Source organism: Lepidochelys olivacea, assembly GCF_965140295.1.
Source record: "Lepidochelys olivacea isolate rLepOli2 genome assembly, chromosome: 2".
Lineage (NCBI taxonomy): Eukaryota > Metazoa > Chordata > Testudines > Cheloniidae > Lepidochelys > Lepidochelys olivacea.
In genome coordinates this window covers 59,729,435-59,755,841 of record NC_140412.1, presented here as the reverse complement: position 1 = coordinate 59,755,841, position 26,407 = coordinate 59,729,435, and the positions used below count along the sequence as shown (strand labels likewise).

Sequence of the window (26,407 nt, the reverse complement as noted above, 5' to 3'; positions counted from 1 at the left end):
TTGGATTTAAAGTCATGGCATGTACAGAAGAGTTATACTAGGTAATTTTTGGAGGTTTAATTTTTTTTAAAAAATTGTTTAACGGTTTAAACAGCAGAACTCCTGTTACTAGAAAGCCTGGCGTTATAGGCAGAGGCTAAGAAGAAGAAAAAAAAAAACAATCCCAAGACATTTTAAAATATTTATCAAATAGTTGGTTTTCTTCTCTTACATAAGAGGCATATACAGAATACATTGTATTAGCATTCATTTAAGATGACTTTATAATTCACCTGTGGCTTTCACAATGCATGAGTAATATGGCTATTTCCAACTCAGGATAATAAAACCTTCATATACCATATCACACGATACATAAAGTGGAGTTAGCGTAAATGATAAAGCGTTCATGCTTAAAAAGTCTGTTCCAGTTTGAGAGATATTACTAGTTTTCATGGTATTTCCCATTTTAAGTATATAGAAGCTCAGTAGAATTTTTCAAAACATGGAAGTTTAAGTGTGCCCACTGTATCTATATTTTTTAGACACACACACACACGGAAAACTGCATTAGCTCACCCAGATCCAGAGAACAATCTCCCATGTTAGTAACATTAACACAAGGCAAATTTTGAGCCTAAATTATATATTAGTTTGTCTTTATACTTGTTTGTTTATCCAGTATTTCCATGTAGCTACAAATGAATAGTGAATTTAGCATAGGTAATGATAGTGAGTAACTCTCTGTGATAATTTGGGCAATCTGTCTATGCACAAGCTATGGATTTTGGTTGAGGTCATGAAACTGTTATGAAACTTCTGTATCATGGAATGCTTCTATATGGACGTAAAATCCACCAATTGCTGAGAGGGGCTGCAGCAAGACCAGGGATAATGGAGGTTAACTTTAATGACTACTCTAACCAAACAATGGATATGCTAAGGAAGTTGCCTGAGTGGGAAACCATTACTACCAAGTTTTTTTTTGCAGGGGGCTGGTAAAGTGGAAAATCACAAATAGAAGAACAAAGAAACCAGGTGGTGGGAGAAGGACTCACAGAACAAGACACAAGATGAAGTGAGCTGTAGCTCACGAAAGCTCATGCTCAAATAAATTGGTTAGTCTCTAAGGTGCCACAAGTACTCCTTTTCTTTTTGGTCAGGAGAGAGGATGATATGGGTGTGTTTTCATAGTAGGGGGGCAGTTTAACTCTGGGACTAGCCCAGGGTGGAAAAGGCTAGCTCCAAAAGGTTCCATGATTCTGAAGAGAAACCATGAGTTGCCAGAGAAGGATCCTAGACCTCCCAGATGACTGTGGCCAAGCCCAAAGAACTCTCCAGAAAGGTGAGAGATCTGAAGCAGGAAATATGTATACGTGTGTTTATTATTTTGTATAGATTGTGTATTTCTTTGCTAAGTAAAGAGCAATGATGTTTTAGAATCTTGTGAAAAATTTTCTGTGCATCTGTTGGCTTTCAGTATTATGTGCCCCTGAAGAGTTAAACCTAGGGTTACCATATTTCAGGTTCCCAAAAAGAGGACACTGCCAGAGACTAACTGTCAGAGCAGCTCCAGAAAACAGTTGGAATGGGGAGAGGGGCAAAATGGAACTCAGCCATGGCCACTCCCATCCCCACTAGCATGTACCCAGAACTGTGCAGAGGAGGAACTCCTCCACTAACACCACCACTGAAAAAATGAAAGGATTTAAATAAGCAAAGCACACAAAAAAATGCAGATCCAATATAACATTAGCTACAATCGCATTATTCACTCAATATTAGCTGCCATCACATTGTTCAGCTTGCATATTACACACAAAGACTATGTTAACAGAACATTAATAAAGTTGCAAAATCAAGCACTCAAAAATTAGGAAATGCCAGATTTAAGGTTGCCTGTGCATTCTCTCTTCAGGGCAAGGATTGTCTCTTACTGTATGTTTGTACAGTGCAGCCCCATTCTCAATTGGCCCCTGGACACTGCCACAATAAACATGATAAATATCAAATTCCAGAAGTAAATTTCTACATGAAAAAAACTGATTGGAATAAGGAGAAAAAAGGCAACACATACTACCTAAGTACAGCAAATGGAAAAAATATCACATTCAAAGTTTAGGAAAAATATACATTTGATGTAAATCATTTCAATTAAAAATTAAATAGATAGAGAATTATATTTAAAAGGCAACCCCAGTAATGGTTGCTAACCTATTCACGTATGGACTACTTGCATGAGTTTGAATACAAATGTCCTGAAGAGATTACAACCTTAATAAAAAACACAGCCTCATCAGAAGGTGTCAGAGAACTAAAAATAAACTCATTCAACTCTGATAAGAAGCACCAGATGCTTATCGCAGGGGCGGATGGGACGGGACGGGACACTGGGTTTCATATGCTGAAGCTTCCAATCTGCCTTTTTGCACATGAAAACACACACCATTATTATGGGTTGTGAACAAATGCCGGATCACATAATCTGCTCTTGATAATGTGATTTTGGCTGGACCCTGAACTTTCTGAATACTGCTCCACCAGATGATGAAGAAGAAAATCATGCATGAACTACACCAATCAGTATTCAATTTCTTCTTCTAAAGTGATTACATTATCAGTTCCCAGATTCTTCATGATCAAAAATACTCTCCCCTCCCCTAGGGATTTTGCTCATTGGTATGGAAAGAGAGACAGTCACGGATAAAAATCACACAAAAAAGCCAAGATGGGTCCTACAGCCCAAATCCAAGCCAAACTAAAACCAAAACCAACACCACAATCCTTTAGTGCGCAGTTAGGGAGCAATTTAGTAGTAGCAGCAGAACCTCTGTAATACTGTATCTGTGGGCTGCAGGCATTAGCGAGCAACATTCTACACTTGCTACATGCAGTCAGTCCATTACGAGAGGATGTGATCTACCAGTTTGAAAGAAGTTTAGACTCTCATCCTTGTTGAATTCATTACAGTTCATATGCCCTGTTTGTTTCCAATTTTTGCAGCATAGGTAAAGCTTCTCAAAAGATACAGAATTTCTAATACAGCTCTTCCCCATTAAGCTACACTTCAACTTTCTTCCTCTGCTGCCAGTACTTAAGATGTGATCACTAAGACCAAGAATCAAAATGAACTTGAGATAAAATCTCTAACTAGCATTACTTTTTTAAATTATTGTAGACTTCTCTCATAAGTGAGTGGTATTTAATATAAATCAATAACTTAAAACTAAATTAATATAAACAAGAGTTAAACCAGTTTAGGTGCAACTACATTAGGCGTTTGCACTTAATTAAAAATTGGTCACTCTTCTATTACAGACAAGGCCTAAGTAGTGTTTATAATTTTATTTGCAACATATTAGTACCCTAGACCAGGGGTTTGCATATTGGCGGCTGTGACCCACAGAGTCCACAAGCATTTGCCAAGAAGTCTGTGTTCTTGATGCTCCCTGGCTCAGTTCAAGGCAGGAGCCTAAAAACATAGACAATCAGCACCCTGTGTTGAGGAAAACGCAATTCACTGTCCCCCACCTCCATTCTACTGGAAAGAGAAGGGGAAGATGTGGGATCGGGATGGGAAACACACCCCCCTCCACACACACACACACACACTCCTTCAAATGAGGAGAAGAGAGGGGCAGAGATTGTGATGGGGACCACTTTACTTCCCTGCCGCAGAACAAGCTCCAGCAGCTTTATATACAGGCTTCTCATTTGCAGGGCCGGCCTGAGGGAAAATAGCACCCCAGGCAAACTTGTATTTTGGCACCCCTGGCCCCAGCTAATAGTGCAGTCTGTAATATAGGTGCAGGGGATCAGAACTAGGTCAATTTTATCAATCAACCGAGATGACTGTGCTGCTGACATTCTATAAAGTGTATTTTAATCGTATGCAAAGATAAAATGTAATCCATCTATTTTGTTACCATTTTAAGGGGAGATGCACAGAGTAACAAATAAGGAACATTTTGGTCTCCTGAGAACATCAGTTGTGGACAAAGGACATTGATCTGAAATTTAGGACAATCCCTCAAAATATGAGGAATTTGGAAATCCAGCACCTGTTCAAGACCATGAGTGCATTTACTACTGTTTTCTTACTAAGGGCTCATTTGTGGCTTTTAGCCTCTGGCTGCAATAGGGGCAGGGTGGAGTTGCAATGCCCCAAGGAGAGATCCAAGTGGTAATGTGCCCAACTCCATAGGAAATTGTTCAGCATTATCACAGCTGGTGATAGGGAATATGTAAATTCAGCATCCATTCTACACCACACAGAGAATGATCGATTGTAGTGCAAGTTACTGTAGCCTGAAATAGTGGCTATGGAGCAGTAGCCAAGATGTTCTAAAGCCAGAGAAAGCATTTGTCTCACCCCAGTTAATATATAGCCTGGCTACTCTTGATGTACACAAGCCAAAATTTCCTTTTCAAAGCACATAATTAGGTTAGGAGCATCTCTGGAGCCCAAAATTTCTTCCATTCTTTTTCAATTTTACCTCTTTATTAAGAAATGTATAAAGCAATGATACACCAATAATACCAATTGGTGCAGTCACACCAGTTATGTGCCTTTCAACAACTTTGGACTGCACCAAGCCATTAATATACACTACTCATAGGACAAGGTGTATAGTGCCAATAATGTTTAGAATCAGACAGCATCAAAAAGAAATTACACACTTCTGTATAGCAATGAAAAAAAGAAATCTGAAGAGTCCTGGAAAATGGTTTTGATTTCAAGATTTATCTCTAAATTGACATCAGGAACAGAACTACAGCAACCCTGCCAAAATATCTGCTAGCATGATCTTATATTTTAACTCCTGGCAGTTTCAAACTTACCTTTGGTCTTCCCCTTTGACTCACTGTGTTAAGTACCTTTGATGTCTCAAAAAACCTCAAGTAAAAAACACACATAAGAACAAATTGTAGACTTTCTCCCAAGAGCACCGTAGTCTGATAGAGACTGCTTAAGGGAAACCTATCTACCAAATGCCACTATAATTGTAAAAAATGGGACCTCAGAATTTCAAGAGAAGCTAATTCAAATATCTTTTTAGAAAAGTACAGTCTTAAGGCACAGAGTAACTAACACCTTTTCACCAGATCTATATTAACCCCAACTCTCAAAAGGTGATCAGGAATTGAAAAATCATGTTTTAAAAGAGAAAGTCAAAAATTCTGTAAGACTTTGTCTAGCCTAAGATTTAGCGCTTCACATACAGTCCTGCAGTGGCACAGCTGCACCTTAGTGAAGATACTACTATGCCGAAGGAAGAGCTTCTCCCTTTGGAGTAGCTAATCTACCTCCACAAGAGATGGATTCTATGTGGATAGGAGAAGCTCCTCCTGTTGACACAGCACTGTCCACACTGGGAGATAGGTCAGTATAACTGCATTGCTCAGGGGTGTGGGTTTTTTATACCTGTGAGCGACACAGTTATACTGATGTAAGTTTGTAGTGTGAACCTGGCTTTAGAGATGTGATGTGAGATTGATCTAATTGACATCTTAAAACGCTAGTGAAGAAAAAGCATTTGTACTTTAGAAGAGTGGTTCTCAACCAGGGGTCTGGGGCCCCGGGGTCCACCAAGCATGGTTGGCATTAGACACGCTAGGGCCTAGGATAGAAAGCCAAAGCCCCACCGCACAAGACTGCAGCCCAGGGTCCCAAGCCCCAACACCCAGGGCTGAAGCCAAAGCCTGAGCAACTTAGCTTTGTGGTGCCCCGGTGACATGGGGCTCCTGGCAATTGCCCTGCTTGCTACCCCTTAATGCTGGCCCTAGATTTTATATGCAGAAAAATAGGTGTGGTGGAACATGGGGGCCGTGGAGTTTTTATAGCATGTTGGAGGGGGCCTTCAGTAAGAAAAAGGTTGAGAACCCCTGCTTTAGAACAATGCTAAACTTGTCAAATTAAAGTCCATGCTTCCTCCAAGGGCTGGTTTACGCTGCAGAGTTAGGTCAGCTTAACTACATCACTCAGGGCTGCGAAAAATTTCACACCCCGTGCAGTATTTTTAAACCAACCTAACCCCCAGTGCAGACACCACAAGGTAGATGGAAGAAATCTTCTGTCAACCTAGTTCCCAACTCTCTGAGAGGTGGATTTACTACAACAATGGAAGTAAAGTGTCGCTGTAGTAAGTGTCTACACTACAGTGCTACAGCGGCAAAGGAGCGTTTCTAGTGTATATATACTCCAAAGCTTTAACTCAATCACCTGAGCATGCTCTAAAATACAATTGCTTTGTATTAACTAGAGTTTTCAGAAGGTGATAATTAGATTCAGCTAGGTAAATCAATATAAACTTCACACCTTTAGTTCCTAAACTAGACAAGGGCTAACACTAAGTAGATTTAGTCAACAGATTTTAGTGTAGCAGGCTGGCAAATGTCCGACATGTTCACAGGCGCTGATCCTGCTGGAATTTTGTTAAGTGGGTTATGCAGACTAAGGGTTTGTCTTTACTAAGGCCTGGTCTGCATTAGAAAATTAGGTTGGTTTAACTACAGCCGTCAGGGGTGTGAAAAATGGACACCCCTGAGTGGCGTAGTTAAGCTGACCTAAGTCCCCATATAGACAGCACTAGGTTGTCAGAAGAATTCTTCCATCGACCTAACTACTGCCTCTCAGGGAGGTGGATTACCTATGCTGACGGGAGACTCTCTCCCATTAGCGTAGGTAGTGTCTGAGCCACTGTAGCATTTTAAGTGTAGACATACTCTAAGAAAATTGGTTCAGCCTATGTCAGGCTTAGTTAACTCATGCTCGCTAAGCCTGACCTAAACTTGGACTTCTTTCTTAGTGTGGCTGCAAGGAAACACCTTGTAATTCAATTTAGCTGGTTGAGTTCAAACCTAAATGCAACCAGAAAAAAAATCAAGGTAAAAACGTTACTCTGCATCTATTCCAGGAAAAAGGTCCAAGATTAGATCAGGGTATCCAGCATCTGAACTCGGCCACTTTTGTTATTCAAGACAAACCCGAACCAATGCTTTGGTTCATTACCCCACCTGGATAGTGGGTGTAAGAGGATCTAGGATGTGAGCTGAGTAGATGGAATCACAGACCGCCTAGGAACAGCCAAGCCTAGGGAGAAGGTGTTAGCTGAACTGAATGTTGTCAGTTATCTTTTTGTTAGTGTTTCTGTCATTGAAGATATACCCCAAAATGGGATACGTTTGACTATACAGTGTATGGACTATTTTAGAGCAGATTGGAAGAAGCAACTGATTAAACTTGAAGGCAGAAAAATACTTTACCAGATTCTTTTCTACACCACCTAGTGTACAGTCTCTGGAGTTTTCTGGAGATGGTCAGCAGCATTATACTGATTTATCTGAAGCTATCACATTGCTGGATTTGTTCAATCCTGCTGACGCTGAAACTCAAAAAGCTTTAGGACCTTGAGGCTTTTCTAAAACCATCCTATTAAAAAAAATATAGGCCTTAGATTTACACTTTTCTAAAGATGTTAAGCAAGTGCTACAACTACCATTACAGGCCGCAAAAAGTTAACCATAGCACAGACCCCTGCTATTTTTAATCACACTAACAAGGAACAATAAGGAGTACCAAGCCTGAGAGAGCTACTTCTACCAAGTAAAACTACAATGTAGGCGCTCACATGTTGGTATCTGGACTCCAAATACACTTTCTCCCCATCTCTCTACCACGTTAGAACCAATCTAAAGTACTGATCCCAATATTTTTAACATAAAAATCCTAATTAAGTTTTTCATTTTGCTAAAAATGAATATTATAAACCAAAAAACCATGGTAAAAAACTATTAAAAAAAACCCATGAGATCCCAATGTCAGAGAAGCATTCATTATCACAATTGACATTACTCTGATTTTTCCCCATCCATAGCTGGTTAAACCAACCGAAAAAAAGGAACATCTCCATGTATTTCAACCTAGAACTAAACACAGTAAAAGCCCATTGAAAACAGTCAATAAAGACACATTTTTGAAGTTACTTGCTTTGTCTACCAATAACATATACATGAGTCCAAACCCTCTAAAAATTTCATTGTAACATAATACTCTATAAACTTTAGATGAATTAGGTCAGCAGACTACATATCTGAAGAAAAAAAAAAAAGGAGAGAAACAAGTGAAAATTATTGGCCCATGTAGGACTATATGTAATCATCTTCCTTCAAATTTGCTTGGGTACAGCAGACACTAACCAGAGACAGGATGATAACTTCCGAAAAAAAATTATATTTAAGCACAATTTGCAAGAGAAGTTCTAATATAATTTCACTACCCAGAGTGGATGGCCACTTTCCAGCTTCAATTCCAGTGCCCTTAGCTCTCCCTTCCAACTTCTAAAATCCTCCCTCTACATAAATGAGTACTTCATTTATAAGGTAAATAAAGTAGGTGAGTAGAGGACTTAGTAAGCTAGTTTCTTACATATGCTGTGGAAGAAGTGGGTCTTCAAGAGGGACTGAAATGAGGCTTTGTGGACCCAAATCAAGAAGTGTTCCTTTGTGTAATGGCAACATAGATGACAGTGCTAAGAGTCCAAGACATCTCACATCTACAGAATCATCCCAAGTTACTCAGAGAAAAGAGTTCTGAGAGTTAAGAGGCTCCACATTCTTTGTGAATTAACAACTCACTCCTTACTTACTGGATTCTTTCATATACATTTGGAGAAGACCATCTTCCTCAAGTCACACAACAATAACGCTCTGTAAACCTTCAGACCGAACTAATTTTTGTCATGTATTCTAAAAGCGGACAACAAAAACGCAGCTCTGGTCTGTTATCAATGCTTTGCAAGAGAATGTTTCCATTCCGTGTCAGTCACTTTATCTGCAGGAAGGACATGGAGGATAAACAGTACAATGAGCTGCCACTACTCTCTCAGCAGATTCTCTCTCACTTTAAACGTCCTGAACGTAAACCTTCATGAAAACCAAAAATATAAGGCTTCACTAATGAGCAGTTTATCCACCTAAGCAGGGGAGTTTTCCTGTGGGGGCAAGAACAAAGGTATACCAAGTGACCCAATGAGTAGATTCCATGTACACTTCAATGGCAGGGATATTCAGACACTCAAAAGCCTTAGACACCATCTAGCATTTTTGACATCTCTATATAGACTCCTCTTACCACAGGACACAATTTAGCACATACACATACAAATCAGCTTCTATAGCACAACATGCACAAAGAAGTAGATTTTGGAGAATTGGGTTAAGGTACAGCTCCTACCAAGCAAATAGTCCTAGTAATCTTATTAAAAACCTTTATTTTCTCCCTAGCATAGAAGAATTGAATACTAAATGATCCTTTGTGGAGGTGGGTAAGGGACTGATCTGTAATGCTTTACAAATGAAAATTCAGTGAAACATGTTTCTCAAGTGGTCCAGAATGCTTAACATATTTTACATTTCAGCAGAAGTGAGTAAGCATGATTTGAAATGCAGAAAATAACCAAATTAAAATAACTTAATTCATATAGAGAAGCTGAAAAAAAAATGGGAATTCCAAGTTAAAGTTAACTTTCTGTTCCTATCTCATCTCCACTGTGCCTAAATACTGCAAAGATCTCAGAGCAGAGGCCAGTTTTACACCCAGCGTTTAACTACAGTCCAACAGAACAGAAAGAATGCAAACTGGTTAGAGGCAGGGCCAGTATAAAGAATTTTAAAATAAAGGAGAGAATGAAAATCTGAAGATCCAATGACACCAGCAAGTGCCCTGCAGGACTGTCAATGAACTTTAGATTTATGAAATAATTTGATAAATAGAGAATAGACACCAGCACAACTTCAGTAGATAATCTTGCCTTTCACTGAACAAAATTAAAATGTAATCAAAGTTACATTTCTAATAAATGCAAGGGCTCTCAGTATTTCAATTAAATAAACCTCAATATATAAATCCTCCAGCTCCCAGTGCCAACTCCACCCTACCTACACCTCAGTATTTCACTGAAAAAATTTAGAAAAATGAAGCAAGAAAAAAAGTTTCATAGCCTCCTCTTGCTTCCACAATAAACAATATTTGAGGCTTTGCATACATTAAGTTCACTTTATGACAAATATTCTATGTTAACATTTATGAACCATTTCTTTTTATACAAACTGAGAATTTCAAACCAATATATAAATGTATACACCACAAGAGCAGTTTTTAATCAGTATGATCAAATTCATTCCAGTTAAATGTCAGCCTGTTTTACCATCGAGAGTCAGTGTGTCGAATACATTTGGAATAAATCTGCAATCCGTCAGTGTTGGTACATGAGTGCGTCGTGGAACACCCTAACCAAAGTGTGGAGAAATGTTACTACAGAAAGAAACTTTTAAGTGCAGAAAACTTTAAATGTCTATCTTGTTTTAACAAAAGAAAGAAAGAAAGAAAATCAAAAGCATAGACATATAATCAGCTGTGTTACATACCAAGCTGTTCCAGCAGTATCTTGTCATTCAGGACGTAACATTTTCACGCATCAGCCATACAGATCCCAGAGGCTCAACCCACATTTCCTGATTTCTACAACAAAGATTGTCATTAAGCTACCAACATCATCAGGAATGCAGTACTACTGTAACCATACTTAAATTAACCTTTCATCTACTTTGAGCAAAACAAAAAACACTGTAAGACTGGTATGGCAAGTTAGTCAGCTTCTAAGCTATTATCCATAAGTTTCAGATGAGACAGCAGATCTATTAAGAGCACAAAGCCTTACATATATGCAACTTACACTGAACTTCACTCAAAATAAAATGAACCCTGTTCAGTTTAGCCAGATTATTGTAATTCTCTGCTCACTTCTGCTTTCATTTGGTTCACATATCACGTAATGCACAGTTTTACAGGATTTTGCAACTAGGATAGTATCTAAGAGCAAGCTTTCCTTGCCATGTTCCTCTAGCACTGGTTCTTTATTAAGCATACAGACTTGAAAATTATTTTGCTAATATTGTGCTGCTACGGCAATATCAACCGATGTTTTTGGGTTAAGGTTATGACTTTTCTAGGTTATCTTTTTTTTTCCCTATGCGTTCTGCAGAACTGTTGATTTCCAAGAAACAAATAATGCACTAAAATTCTTTTCCATACCTAGACACTTCAGAGCCTTATAACTCTTGGTAATATCATGGCTTTAGCTCCTTACATTCCTCATAGCCACAGTCAATCTTCCATCGACACTACAGATATGAGCCAGATCTCTGTATGCAAATTCTTTGGTTATGCATCTCATTTGCAAAATCCTTTGTCATTTCAAGATAGATCTGCTAAATTAGTAATACTGCTTAAACCAAACCCTGAATTATTTTTTTTTACTTTACACTTGTTCCTACGTTCCCTTTTTCACAGGGCACACAGCCAGAACAATTTGCATGAAGGGCACTGCATTAATATATGTGAGTGAAGCTCATGTTCTCCTCTCCCATGTAAAAACGCAAAGAAAGGAAACAAGAATGAAAAAAATCACATAGCTGTTGAGGAGCTGCATCATTCTTGCAGTGGCTGCAAGCTGTAAATTGGAGGATTCATGAAAAACCCTGACTCAAACCCCTATCACAGATCCACAGTCAGCAGCATCTTGGAGCAAAGCTCCCCTCCACACTCCTTCCAAGCAAAGCTCACCTCTGATAAGGTAACTGGGCTGGCTGAAATGCTGCAACCCTCTGGAGATCATAGAGCACATAAGATAGATGATGCTGATCCAATCAGGAATAATTTATCCTCCCCATTGTACATTATGTCGCCCCTACTGGATGGAGGAAATATACTGCATAAAGTGGCTCTCTTTTTGACATTGGGATCTGGTAATAGTCTAGCAAAGGGAACAGACGTAGCTGCACAGTAGAAGATGCTACAGGCTCCAGCACAGCTACGTTCTCCCTCCACGTAGCTCCATCCACCTCATTTCTGCATTTTTGCTCCTCACTGCACAGTGGAAGGGGATACTGGAACCCAAACAAATGATCCCATAATAAGTAACAATCACCTTCAGCCATATATTGCTTTCAGAAAATCTTTCACCTAAGTACTTCAGACTAAAGACATTTTTTCCTATGCAGTATCTAACCTGTCTGCACACAAACTGAAAGAAAAAACAAAACATAAAAAAAACCTATTTCAAGGACATACTATCTGCGCTATTCTGAGAAACACAGAACAATTTAACATTTTGGGGGAAATGACACAGAGGTCTGCAATCTTCATCTGCACTCATCTCCCAAGCAGACTGTATTGCATTAAGTCACTCATTCTAAAGTCTATAAAAAGAGGCTCCAACAACTGAGGTACAATTAGTCAATAAAGGCATTCCGCTAGCTGAAGCTAAGAGTCCCAGATATATACTGTGATTTAGTCAAGACACACTGAAAACAAAAATAATTTTCATAGTAGAATTATCAACCAGATTTTATTTGCATTCTTCAGTTTTAGCCAAGAGGTCTATTTTTGTTATAACTGTTCAGGGCAGGGCATGATCCTGCAAGGTGCAGAGTGATCTTTCATTATCGGCAGTAAATATTTAGATTACATGGCTCTCAAAGGCTCCACTCAGAATTAGGACCCCACTGTGCTGGGTGCTGTGCTGTACAAAGACAAAGCGACAATTCTTGCCCTGAACAGTTTATAGACTAAATATTCACCTACAAGGGAAGTTAAAGGCACCTTCCAGTAGCGAGCTCACTGTTAATCAACAACAACAAAAATTGCAGGAATAAAATGTAGACAGGTAGCAGTGTTTTATGCATTTGAAAAACAGTATCATCTTCCATTATATTCCATAATGTTTTTTTGCACCAGACCAGTTACTACTGGGTACATAATACAGGTACAACCCAATTAGACACAGATTAGATGCAAATATAGTGTGCCTAGGAATTACAGGCCCTGTGGTATGTAATCTCCTGAAGTCTAATCCCTGAATACAATGGAACAAAATTCCCAGCTCTGGTTTAAGTGAGTGCAATTCTTAATAACTTCAGAGCAGTTGTTATGACAGTTGTGAGGTTGGCCCAATGTCAATGACACCATTAAGATGTAAATACTGGACAAATAGAAAAGTTACCAGTTCACAGTAGCCTTCCTACAACTGAAAGAACACCATGCGACTTTAGCAACAACATTGAACAGAACAAAAAGTCCTATTGAGTTCAATGGAATTTTTCATATTAGCAGTTCAAGTATATCATAGCAGAAGCTGGTAGCAACCCCTGTATTTAGGTTGCCTAACACTTTCCATTATATTCTTGCAACTTCATCTTTGAGAAGCTTTCATGCCTCCATTATTTGCAGTAGACCTTTGGCATTTGGTATGCCTTTGGTATTCCGCGCAGGGAATCCCCCGTGGGCTACAGAAGTGCTTTTTCTTAGTCCCATGAAATTCTATTCAGATTTTGGCTGAGATATAAACTATTAAAAATGGCCATTTCCCTTTTCTCACTTGCATTCCTCAGGAAAATACTGGCAACATGCCAAAACCACCACTGAACATTCGGAGGCATGGTTTGCACCCCCACAAGCTGCTCCAGAGAAACATCAGGGAGCTGCCAGAGTAACTGAGCTGTAGCAGGGGGTGGGAGAAAGGACTCTATTCCACAGATCCTCTCTCTGCCCCCACTTTCAGGACTCCCAGGTGTGCATGTGGCAGGGTGGTAGAGACAGACACAGGCTGGGCTCCCCAAAACCACTACTCCTCCCAGACTCAGCACATGGGAAGTCCCAGACGACTGGAAAAAGGCTAATGTAGTGCCCATCTTTAAAAAAGGGAAGAAGGAGGATCCTGGGAACTACAGGCCAGTCAGTCTCACCTCAGTCCCTGGAAAAATCATGGAGCAGGTCCTCAAGGAATCAATTCTGAAGCACTTAGAGCAGAGGAAAGTGATCAGGAACAGTCAGCATGGATTCACCAAAGGCAAGTCATGCCTGACTAATCTAATTGCCTTCTATGATGAGATAACTGGCTCTGTGGATGAGGGGAAAGTGGTAGACGTGTTGTTCCTTGACTTTAGCAAAGCTTTTGACACGGTCTCCCACAGTATTCTTGCCAGCAAGTTAAAGTAGTATGGGTTGGATGAATGGACTATAAGGTGGATAGAAAGTTGGCTAGGTTGTCGGGCTCAACGTGTAGCAACCAATGGCTCCATGTCTAGTCGGCAGCCAGTATCAAGTGGAGTGCCCCAAGGGTCGGTCTTCGGGACGGTTTTGTTCAATATCTTCATAAATGATCTGGAGGATGGCGTGGACTGCACCCTCAGCAAGTGTGCAGATGACACTAAACTGGGAGGAGCGGTAGATACGCTGGAGGGTAGGGATAGGATACAGAGGGACCTAGACAAATTGGAGGATTGGGCCAAAAGAAATCTGATGAGGTTCAACAAGGACAAGTGCAGAGTCCTGCACTTAGGATGGAAGAATCCCATGCACCGCTACAGACTAGAGACCGAATGGCTAGGCAGCAGTTCTGCAGAAAAGGACCTCGGGGTTACAGTGGACGAGAAGCTGGATATGAGTCAACAGTGTGCCCTTGTTACCAAGAAGGCCAATGGCATTTTGGGATGTATACGTAGGGGCACTGCCAGCAGATGGAGGGACGTGATCGTTCCCCTCTATTCGACATTGGTGAGGCCTCATCTGGAGTAGTGTGTTCAGTTTTGGACCCCACACTACAAGAAGGATGTGGAAAAAGTGGAAAGAGTCCAGCGGAGGGCAACAAAAATTATTAGGGGACTGGAACACAAGACTTAGGAGGAGAGGCTGAGGGAACTGGGATTGTTTAGTCTGCGGAAGAGAAGAATGAGGGGGGATTTGATAGCTGCTTTCAACTACCTGAAAGGGGGTTCCAAAGAGGATGGATCTAGACTGTTCTCAGTGGTAGCTGATGACAGAACGAGGAGTAATGGTCTCAAGTTGCAGTGGGGGAGGTTTAGGTTGGATATTAGGAAAAACTTTTTCACTAGGAGGGTGGTGAAACACTGGAATGCGTTACCTAGGGAGGTGGTAGAATCTCCTTCCTTAGATATTTTTAAGGTCAGGCTTGACAAAGCCCTGGCTGGGATGATTTATTTGGGGATTGGTCCTGCTTTGAGCAGGGGATTGGACTAGATGACCTCCTGAGGTCCCTTCCAACCCTGACATTCTAGGATTCTATGGCACCAGCGGTCAATCCCCCATCTGGGGCTTATACAGGAGGAGGAGCTCCCCACAACGCTGGGGCTGGGGCAGGTAGAGAGAGAGCAAGGCTTCCTCCTGATCACCCCCGGAACTGCAACCTATTTCCCTCTGCCCCCCCTCAGGGAAATTAGCAGTCTTTTGTTGCCAGATAATATTGTTAGTCTTGTTGCTCAAGTGATAACAGTTTGTGCTGCAATGCTGAAGGCTCAAGGTTCAAACCCTATTGCTGATTCATGATTGTGGGTAAGGGGGGTTGTTACAGTTGCACATAATGTTTTTTTATTTAATTTATGTCATTATCATTCATCATTCAATGAAATAAAATACATTTTTTCATTTAAATAACAACCTAGGAAATTATACTCCAAAAATACTAAAATAGCATGATTAGGTTGCAAATTCAAACACTCAAAAGTTGGGATATGCCCATTATACACTTGTCTTTGCAGTTTTAATCAACTCTCTTGTGCATATGCAATATGATACATAGTCTTTAACTACAGGATATCATACCATTATTTCCACAGGATCCCTATGCACAAGATGCACAAGCTTGGAGAATTAAGGTTGCATAGACTACTGTAGGTCTGACATTTCCCCATTTTCGAGTGCTTCATTTTGCAACCTAAATAATATTCTTTTAACATAGTTTGTGTGTAATACTCAATAGTTTGTAACACTGATCATGATAAAAATCATGTATGAAAAGGAATCACTCAGCTCTTTGACAGGAAAAGCTAGTCCACGATTGGGTTCCCAACGTGAGACACCTTAAAGGGATTTGATGTTAGGGTATGTGACTGTAGCATAGGTAAGTTATCATAGTGGGTACATGGGAAGATATTTTACAGTATTAAGATATTTTTCAATTACTGTGTGCAATCTGATAATTGTACACTGTTTAATTTTTCTAAGATCAAACATGCCATGCCCTCAGCCATCAGTTAGGAAAGCAGGCTTTGCTAAGTTCATGAAGATTGATTCAAAGATAAATGATGTTATAAGTGAAAACAGCATTCTGCACTAGCTCACTAAACCGGAGTTCCATAACAATTTACAGTCCCAATTCAGAAAACATTCTTATTCAGAAAAGCATTTAAAGCACATGCTTAAAGTCAACAGGACTTAAACATGTGCTTAAGTCCTGTCCTGAAATAGAGATGTGAAGAGTCCATCTAGGTATACTAGTTATTTGTTAAACAAACTCGCATTACTTTAGTGATTCCATGATTCAGTAAATACAATTATTTCATTTATTACAGTGTGTGATACCAGGAAATTAAATGTACAACTACATTAATATAAAGTAATGGTGAAGGCTTTACATACGCAAAGTCAGAATATTCAAAATTATTAACTGAACAAGAGAACTGAACAAGAGAACTCTTCTAAATTGCACATACACATTAAAATAAAGTTATATTATAAAGTAACAAAAATATTATGTAGGTGCAAGAAAGCAGATTTTTAAAACTGGTATCTGAATCAAATTTTAATTTCCATACTTGTGTGTGTAAAATCTCAACTGTACTGTGGCAATACATAATTCCTATGAGGTTTCTATGGTGTCACTATCAAACTTACATAAATAATTATTTAACATAGCTTTTTCAAACATGTCCACAGTATTTTGGCAAATTAGTGACCTTGGAACTATGTTCCTGATAGCTTTCAAAATCTGAATGATTTCGCTTGCTCATATTAATCATTAATGTAACTTTTTTCAGCTCTTAAAAACTAATGTAAACTTTTAGGACTTTTCAAGAGCTAAGGCTCCCACTAATTAGCTTTCTAAGCCAAGTAAAAGCTATTTTGCACTCCACTCTAAGCAATTTTATAGTTTGTTTAGTATACAATATTTAAGTTTACATTTTGGAAGTGCTTCATTGTAGTCCTGTACCAGGACTTAATATAATTAAATCAAGTCAATAGTTTGTTTTTGTTTCTCCTCATTCAAATAATCCTTATCCACTGAATTCAAATCAGAAAATAATGAGACACATTTTATGAGATCAGTCTGGCTGCAGATCTTATTAAAAAGCCAAACCAAACAGGAAGTTCTTACTAATTTGACCCAAACCCAAGTGCACGGGCAACCTGTATCATTGCAGGAATTTTGAAGCTGTCTTGGCCTCCATCATGCTACAGGACAACCTACAGTTTTTCACTTTAATCTGGCACATTGGTCCTTCATGCAGGCACAAAACCCATGTGCATGTGGCATGTGCTTCTCTGCAGAAACTAGTAGATTTAGAGCCCACACTCTGAGGGGGCTTAAAAGGTCACAGGAGCCAATGATGCCAAAGAGATAGCGACTCCTCTGAACCACACTTTATTGAAAAGAACTAATCACCTGTGCTTAAAAAATGAATACCCAAGGTGCTCCATGAATATCTTAATATGCAGTATCTCTTGAGGCCCAAAGTTAGCAAAAAGCCATTTCCTAGGAGAAACATATGGAGAACAGAGTTAGGGTAGAAATCCCAACACATTTTTTCCTAACCACAATAGCAGATGGCCTTTACAGCCCAAGCACCCTTACTGCTGAGAGACAAATAACAGTACTTTCTTACAACGTGCCCATCATAACAGCAGGAATTCAATAAATTACAGAAAAGTACAATATTGCTCAATACATGGAAAGGGAGGAAACAAAACTGGATCCCTTTAAACCTAAGGAGCAGGCAGCAGGAAAGAGGCCTGTTGGTCCTGGCAAGGCTACTTTTACATTCCACCCAGCAAAGCTGGGCAGCACAGCCAGAGGCCTGGTCACTGGCCAATCCAACTGGCTGGTTGTCAGATGACAGTAAATCCAATTAGGACATGTAACCCCAAATACATTGTCAACTAAAATCCTGACCACCACACAGACCCAAACCTAACTGCTCTCCTCGAGGTGAAACACTCAGAAACAGCCAGGAATCAGCAAATCCCCTGTCAGCAAGAAGTGCATTGTTTTACAGATGCTGGAGCATTATAAATATGTCTACACAGCTCACAGCAGCGACCATCCATCCCCCATCGACAGACTTAACATAGTAACAGCCATACTGGGTCAGACTCAAGGTCCATCCAGCCCAGTATCCTGCCTTCTGACAGTGGCAAATGCCAGGTGTCCCAGCAGGAATGAACAGAACAGGTAATCATCAAGTGATTCATCCCCTATTGCCCATTCCCAGCTTCTGGCAAACAGAGGCTAGGGACACCATCCCTGCCCATCCTGGCTAATAGCCATTGATGGACCTATCCTCCATGAATATATCTAGTTCTTTTTTGAACCCTGTTATAGTCTTGGCTTTCACCATATCCTCTGGCAAAGAGTTCCACTGTGCGTTGTATGAAGAAATACTTCCTTTTGTTTGTTTTAAACCTATTAATTTCCTACCTATTAATTTCATTTGGTGACCCCTAGTTCTCGTGTTATGAGGAGAAGTAAATAACACTTCCTTATTTACTTTCTCCATGCCAGTCATGATTTTATAGACCTCATTCATATTCCCCCTTAGTTGTCTTATTACTCTCTCCTCATACGGCAGCCATTCCATACCCCTAATCATTTTTGTTGCCCTTTTCTGAACCTTTTCCAATTCCAACATATCGTTTTTGAGATGGGGCGACCAGATCTGCACTTGGGTTAACGGAGCTCATACTAGCCCTCTAAAATAGCTGTGCAGACAGCGCTTTGAAGTTGCGGCTTGCCCCTGCTAGCCTAAATCTATTAAACCATGCTGCGGAGGCTCATTGCTGTGGGCTGTGTAGACATACCCTAGGCCTGATATACCCTCTTCTACGTGAGGGATGGTTGCTGGCACTAGTAAGGATAGAGCCTGTGCCTCAACCAACTGTGGTAAGCTTGCTGATATGCACCGAGGCTTCTGTCAGGACCAAAAAACCCCATTCCTACAAACCTACCCAACTTCACAGGGGCATAAGTGATGTTAATACAAGTACTACCTTTATATGATGCTGCTATGCCCTCACAATAACTTCTCACCACAGAGTTGAGCTTCTAGTCCTACCACTTCCTAAAAGAGTTAATTTTTCATTCTGTTACCCTGATGATAAGCCAAGACATGCTTTACCCAGACAGACATACACACACACAGAGTTACTGTCAATCTTGTATGTTCCAAGTTGCATTTGCATAGAGAAAAGCCAGCATTTACATTATAATATAAATAACGTATTTCCTTTCTTAATGTAACTCTATTTCTGCTCAAACATTTTATGGCACTCCCAAACTTGTTCAGCACATATAAAGTTGTACTACAAATAAAGGGCTGCTGTTACCTATTAACCTGTGTGGCCGCTTGATGAACTATTGTACCAAGTACAGAGCAAAATATTAATACCAGTTTAAAATCTTGTGTCCAGATCTGAAATCAAACCATACACTATGAAAAGAAAATATTTTTGTTTTAACTAACAGATACAACAAATATTTTCTTCCTGTAATAATTTTTTCAATCTCTTTGGTTAAAGTATTTGCAATTATAATCTCTACAGGGTTAGTAAACATTTTCAAGGTACAAAGTTACAATCTGTGTGAAATCCTGTTCAGTGTACTCTGACATTACCAGTGTATCTACTCCAGCAGCTCACACATTGCCTAAACATAGTTAGCCGCTCAAAAGATACATTTTTGTCCTCTGATGTAATATTTCAAGTTTTGTTAACAGCAGAGCATAAACATCATTCTTTTTCAGGGTATCCCATGCCCAAAGCAAGTAAAAGTCAGTGTGCCCTGCCCTCCTCCCCCAACCACTGAAGTTTCAAACATGATTCAGAAACTCAAGAAATCAGGGCATTTGTTCAGAATTATTAAGAGCTAACTGATAAATGTAAGAGCAGAGGGTATTTCTTACTTCCTGACATGTGGGATCAGATTGGGGGCACCATTTCTACTTTAGAGTTGACCAATTTTATAAATATGACAAACCAGAGAAGTTGTTTCAAGATACGTACCAAAATAGAAATCAGAAATGAATACCATCACTCGAAAAGGAACATACAAAAATGCACACTTTTACTTGGTTATACTTTTAATAGGATAACAATAATACATAGTTACATTCAGGAACCAATAGTAGATCATGTGCAAAGTAACGTTTACTCTGTTCAGGTCTATTTGTAGAACTGAAGTTCTGTAGTATTTATGATGGTCATTGTGATCTATAAGCTATTTTGAATCCAAAATTTTCAGTGCCACATGGAAACATTTAAGTTTGCCAGGTCATATATGTTAAGACTTAGGAAATGGGGCCTCAAAATAAGCACATGTGCAAAATTCATATTAATGTTTCAGAACTTTCAAAAGGTTCCCAAATAACAACATAGACCAAGACAGCGAAAGAAGCATTTTTCCAAAGAGTTATATGAAATGATTGGTGGTGTCTGGAATTTACACAGGGAAATGGCAGGAGTTGCTAAATACGTGCAAGATCAAAAAGCCTGCAGAGGCTGAATAGTATAGGGGGACTGAAAACTGAGCTAGAATCTAGCAATTCCTGAATTCTAATCCTGGTTCAAACACTGACCTCTCTCTCACCTGTTTCCCATCTGTAAAACTGGGATGGCACTTGCCTATTGTAACTCTCCGTTTTGCAATAAGAGTGTTTCTAAAGCTCTTTGAAAATGTAAGTTGTGTGTCAAGTACAGCACAGTGATGGGGTGTTCACTGCACAACAGCCCTGAAATGGTTAAGGAAGCTGAGAAAAGTCCAGTTAGTGTGATAGGCCACACATGAGGGGATTAGGCTGAAGAAGCAACCCCTGATCCAGGATGAAGTTCATCTGAGCGGGCGTGGACTGAGCTAGTATAAAGCCAGGATACTGGCAACAGAAACGGTTACAGTGAGGATTTCTGCAGCCACCCTTGGTGCATTAGAGAGGGAAAGAAGGAATCCATGGAAAGAGTAGGACTCTGACTCGGAGGGAAGGGTGTATGCAGAAGAGAGGGGGATACAGAAGGAAGCCTTTAGGAGGTGAGTAGAGAGCAGCTCAGGAACAGAGCAACAAGGTTGAAGACTGAACAGATCTTGGCTGCATGTTGTAGGGTCCCTGGGCTAGAACTTGGAGTAGTGGGAGGGCCCAGGTTCCCCTACCAGCCACTGACACAGTGGCATTGCCTGGATAGTGGGTCAAGTTGAGACTCTATTCCCCACAAGGGAAGAAAGCTGCAGCTCCTGGAGTGAGAAAGAACAACAGGGGTGAGAGACACTAGGGGAGGTCTTGGACCTCGAAGACAGCTAATCCCCAGAACATCCAGAAGGAGGTGCCACCTGCAGGGAGTGAGTACCCCATTAAGAGTACATGTAATAAACCACAACCTCCTCTATTCTTAATTAGCGTTGGCAGCAGAAAGTAGTAATATTAAAGCATGAAACTGTGTTCTCTAGAAACCTCTTTTTACTCTAACTTGCTTCTATCACTTTACTAAGGAGTCATTATTATAAGAGAATAAAAGGGTAATTTTATTTTAAAAGACTGTACAAATCAGCAAGCCAAAACAAACAAGGGATTGAAGTCATGACAGACAAGTATTTCCATAATTTTTCATACTAAAAATGTATGCGATAAGGTGCATTGTGAATGGGTCCACCTAAGTCTTTACTACTAGTAGTAGTCTCCCCAATGTTGAGGACGATGTTGACAATCACAGTTTATGCTCTTATTAAAATGATGAACTAACCATAGCTTGGTTTTGTATTACCTTCTCAAATCCACATTCTAAAACATGCATAAAGTCCTCCTTAGAGCTGACTTCATGAAACAGAGTTTAAGGAGTTAGAGGGCACTAGCAAGTTCTCTCGTTAGGTGCTAACTTGAAATGCTTAACTACAGTGCTTAATTTGAAATGGGTGTACACAGTATCGGGAGGCAGGAGTTTAATATAAAGATCCCATCTAGAAGAGATTGTCTTGTCACACACTGATTCAGGACCCACAAATCTCAGATTATGCTATGGAAAACTAGATTAAGAAATGGTTCTGAAATCTATATTAAGAAATAACCAAGCTGGCATTCAGAATTTCTCATCATTCTGTTAAGAGAGATTTGCTACATCCAGCTCTCAATATGGATGAAGAGTCTTGACTGGTTGCCAAGAAGGCTCATGTTTTTTAAAATAAGAAAAATATTTTGTTACACTAAATTAATCTGTTTCATCAATTTTAAAAAGTACATACCTTGATACCAATTAAATTAGCTCAAATTACCATAGCTGGTATTTTGAAAAAAAAAATCACATGCATAATTATAATTAAGAATAATTATACATTCTGCCCATTGCCTTATTAGTCCCAAAATACAATTAAAAAAACAAACCCACTGGATGGGTGAGGCAAGTTGCAGAGAGGCAATGCAGGAGGAATCTGCAACCCAGTGCACAGAATTGCGCTTTATAAAGTTTCTCATCTTGGGAATACAGAAAAGTGAGTGGGACAGGCCAGGAAAGTGGAAGCGACTTGTACACTCCATCTACTCACAGAAAATTGACTAGTCCAACACCTGATGTGATGGTACTATAAAGAGACAGAGCGACTATTACAGCCCAATGTTGCAGTAATAATCATTGTTTGACTGACTGAGGGTGAACCTTTAATCCAACTCACATGTTAAAGAGAAGAGAGAGTCTCCCAACCCCCATGTAGTTCTTTGGAGCACTGCCTACAAGAGACAGCAGCCTGCATCAATCTGCATATACATTAAGATTGGTTAATGTCATCCTAGAGCTCAGTATTACTGACCTCTGACCAATATTGATCAAACTTAAAGATTCACCACATGGCTGTTTTCAATTGATCAGAAGCCAGGATTTCTCTTAAGTATATCATGAAAAAAAAAGTGAGTGCATGATAGAGAATTCACACGTTTGTATGGCCAGTATTCTCTGTAAGCCCACGCTGCTTTTAGCTTAATATTCTGGTGCTTCTTAGTCATTCAAATAATCAAAGAAATCTACATAAGCCTACTACCTTGTGTATGTATCAAAACAAAGCAAATGCAGGGGAAAGGAAGGTACTAAAACCTGTTCTAGCATACTGTATGTTTAGAATCTGACTTTACAGTGCTAACTACTCTAACCACTGAAAAGCAGTTTATTAGTAAGTACCAGTATTTCCACACCATACACCAGAGTGGAAACTCTTTAAAATCCATTTTTGCAACTTAAAAGGGACACGAGTGTGAAAGCCAGGGTTTTTTGCTTTAGTAAAATCTAGTCCATAATAATAAAGAACTTGAGAATTTTCCTTGAATTCTAAACCAAGTGTATCAGACATACAAAAAAAAATTAAATTGGAAGTATCAAACAAAATGTTTTGTTAAGAAAGCTGACATATCCCAGATTTCAATATTTTGGTATAAAATTTTAATATTTTGTCAAATTAATTGACTTTTAGAGTAAATGGTTTTGTGTGAAAACTTAATCATTTTCATGGAGTCTTTTTTAGCATTTGTAGAGCTGTAGAATGATGCACAAAGAAAAGAAATTCCAATTAAAACATAATTTTAGCTGAAAATAAGTAATCAATTTGTACAGTTTTCATTCAAAATTTGCTCCTCAGAATCTATAAATACAAGGAAAGTGAAAGAACCAACAAAATTTACAACCAAAATTGAAACTGATAAAATCTGTAACCAGAATTTTGTTGCAAGTACTTGCAGCATTAATATTTTCATTGATTCTTTAGATGAACCTTATAGGAGCTAAATCTTAGACTGTGCAGCTTAAGGAAGCAAAGTAATTAATCCATCAGTCTGCATTGATATTCACCAAAGCATATGAGGACATAGTAAATTTATTTCATAATGATAAAAATGAATTCAGAGCAGGAGAAGTATCATCACTAGACAGGGTGTTTGGTTACCCAAAATTGTATTATGCTTTTGATGGGGGAGGGATAGCTCAGTGGTTTGAGCATTGGCCTGCTAAACCCAGGGTTGTGAGTTCAGTCCTCAAGGGGGCCATTTAGGGATCTGGGGCAAACATTGGGGACTGGTCCTGCTTTGAGCAGGGGGTTGGACTAGATGATCTCCTGAGGTCCCTTCCAACCTTGATATTCTATGATTCTATGATTACACTACATGATCAATGAGTACAGTTACTGATATCAGTGCTGAATATTAAGGCCACGTCTATGCTATGGGGACTATTGCAGCATAACTACAGACCCTCATTATAGCAGTATAACCTCTTAACATAGAGACGGCCTACAGTGACAGAAGGAGCTTTTCCATTGTGGTAGGAACATTGCCTCTCTAAGTGATGGTAGCTAAGTCAATGTAAGTATTCGTCAGTCAACCTAGCAGTGTCTACAGTGGAGGTTAGGTTGACATAGTCATGGTGCTCTGAGGGGTGGGTTTTTCACAACCCTGAGCACCATAGCTATGTTAACTTACATTTTAAATGTAGACTAGGCCCCAAGACTGACACTAGAATAAAAACCATGTCCCATGCCTTATTTCCGAAATTCTCTTGTTACTTGCAATAGTCTCAAAACACACAACTCTGATAAAATCCTAACTGATCTTTACATCATTCCAATCCTGCTTTTAGTTGGTTTAAAAACAAAAGTACAATACATATTTGATAAGACATGAATGCAGAAAAAAGTACCTACTCCATGACCTGTAAACATTCGTAATTTTACTTGCTTTTGAAAGGAGAAAAAACTAGTTTAGGCCAGTTTGATTAGTTTCCCATGGCTTCTGAAACCAGTTCCTCTTCCTGTCCAGAGACACATTTATTTTGTACCAGCTGTTTTAGTGGCAAATTTCTCATATCTAATATATTTAATGGGACAGGCTAACATAAATGGCCAACAGCTATGTAAAAGGATGAGATTAGTATCTGAAAGCCATCAAATCCTCCATCGCTGTCTCATGGAGTAATTCAGTGATTGTACCATCATTCATTGATAGGCTTGCAGTCAACTCCTGACATCACTAATGTTGCGTATGAGAATGAACATTTTGCTTTAAAGATCAGTTGTTCTGCTAACGGGGCTGTGACTGTTGTGAGGCGTGACCAGGAGGGCTGATGAGGTGTAACTTAGTACTTATTGAATTGAAAGTAATAGAGCAATACCTTCACAAGAGCATTTAAAATCAAGTGTGCAAGTGACATAACGTAGGTAGACAGAAAATGGACATGGTAACAAAATATATTGGCAGAGGGGAAATGAATTTATGTTGAATAGGAAAGCAGTTATGTTAGTAAATGATTCCTTTTTTCTACTCTTAACCTTTTCCTCGGCCAGAACAATACCTATTTTAGTAGCATTCACTATTGTGTTTTGAGAGATAGCTAAACATCTGTGTAATGGTGGAACTCTGTTGAATATAAAGTACAGCATTAAAGGTCTACTGTTCTTGATCCCATTGAAGCCTATAGCAAAATTTTCATTTACCTAAATAGGGACAGGATCAGGCCTTTAGGTTGTTTTTATTCTGAGCTCCTACTACTATCAAATGCTGAAAATTTCCAAGTGTTGTATAAACACTTACCTTAGGCCCACAGTTATGTTGAAATAATACTCAGCATTTGGTCTAAAATAAAATAAAAATAGGAAATTCAGAGCTAAATCCAGATCCCATTGAAGTCAATGGGAGTTTACTTGTGATTTCCATGAGTTCAAGATTTGATCTTCAACCCTTAAAATACATATGTGCATGAAAAACAAGAGTAATATCTCAATTTTTGAATTTCCTAGCTCTTATTGATTTAAACCAAATCATGAAAAATGTGTTGTATTTTAATACTTTAAATTGTACACATACTAACCCATGTATTTCACTGAATAAATAATGCAGCATATTTTGTAACCTTCCTCTAAGATTTTTCTTTCAATCAATAAACTAACAATTTTTTTTGCCAAATTCAGTTGTCATTTGAGTAGAACAAACATGCATCTTAAGCAGTAAACTTTTATAGATTTTCTCAGTTCAAGTTTCTTTTTTAATTTGCTTTTTCGTATCAAATATTCTTAAATTTAGCTACATGACTCTGTTAGGTTAAAATTAATCCAGAACTCTGTACTTGGTAGATAAGGGGTTGGGAAGGTTTTCCATGCATATGTGTTCAAGTGCATTTGGACTTTTTAAAACTTACACATACATTGTTACCAATTCTGGAATGTTTACAGAAACAAGACCTACAGAATGTTTATAAAATTGTCTGAGTGAGAGCAAGGAGCAGCTGGAAAATAACAGCATTGCATTTGGCACTTTAAACATTAAATAAAGTAAGTTTCAAAGT

The 26,407-nt window shown here is 39.1% G+C and overlaps 1 protein-coding gene across 4 annotated transcripts in view; it reads right to left on the bottom strand.

The window, feature by feature from the left end:
• Nucleotides 1-26,407, bottom strand: part of NCOA2 (nuclear receptor coactivator 2) — a 257,624-nt gene that overhangs the window by 185,258 nt on the left and 45,959 nt on the right. For 2 of the 4 annotated variants that reach the window (XM_084620245.1, XM_084620247.1), the window contains exon 3: nt 10,408-10,501. The exons of the other annotated variants lie outside the window; for them this stretch is intronic. The gene's annotated coding sequence lies outside the window, so the exon portion shown is untranslated. The remainder of the gene's footprint in view (nt 1-10,407; nt 10,502-26,407) is intronic. 4 annotated transcript variants of the gene reach the window in all.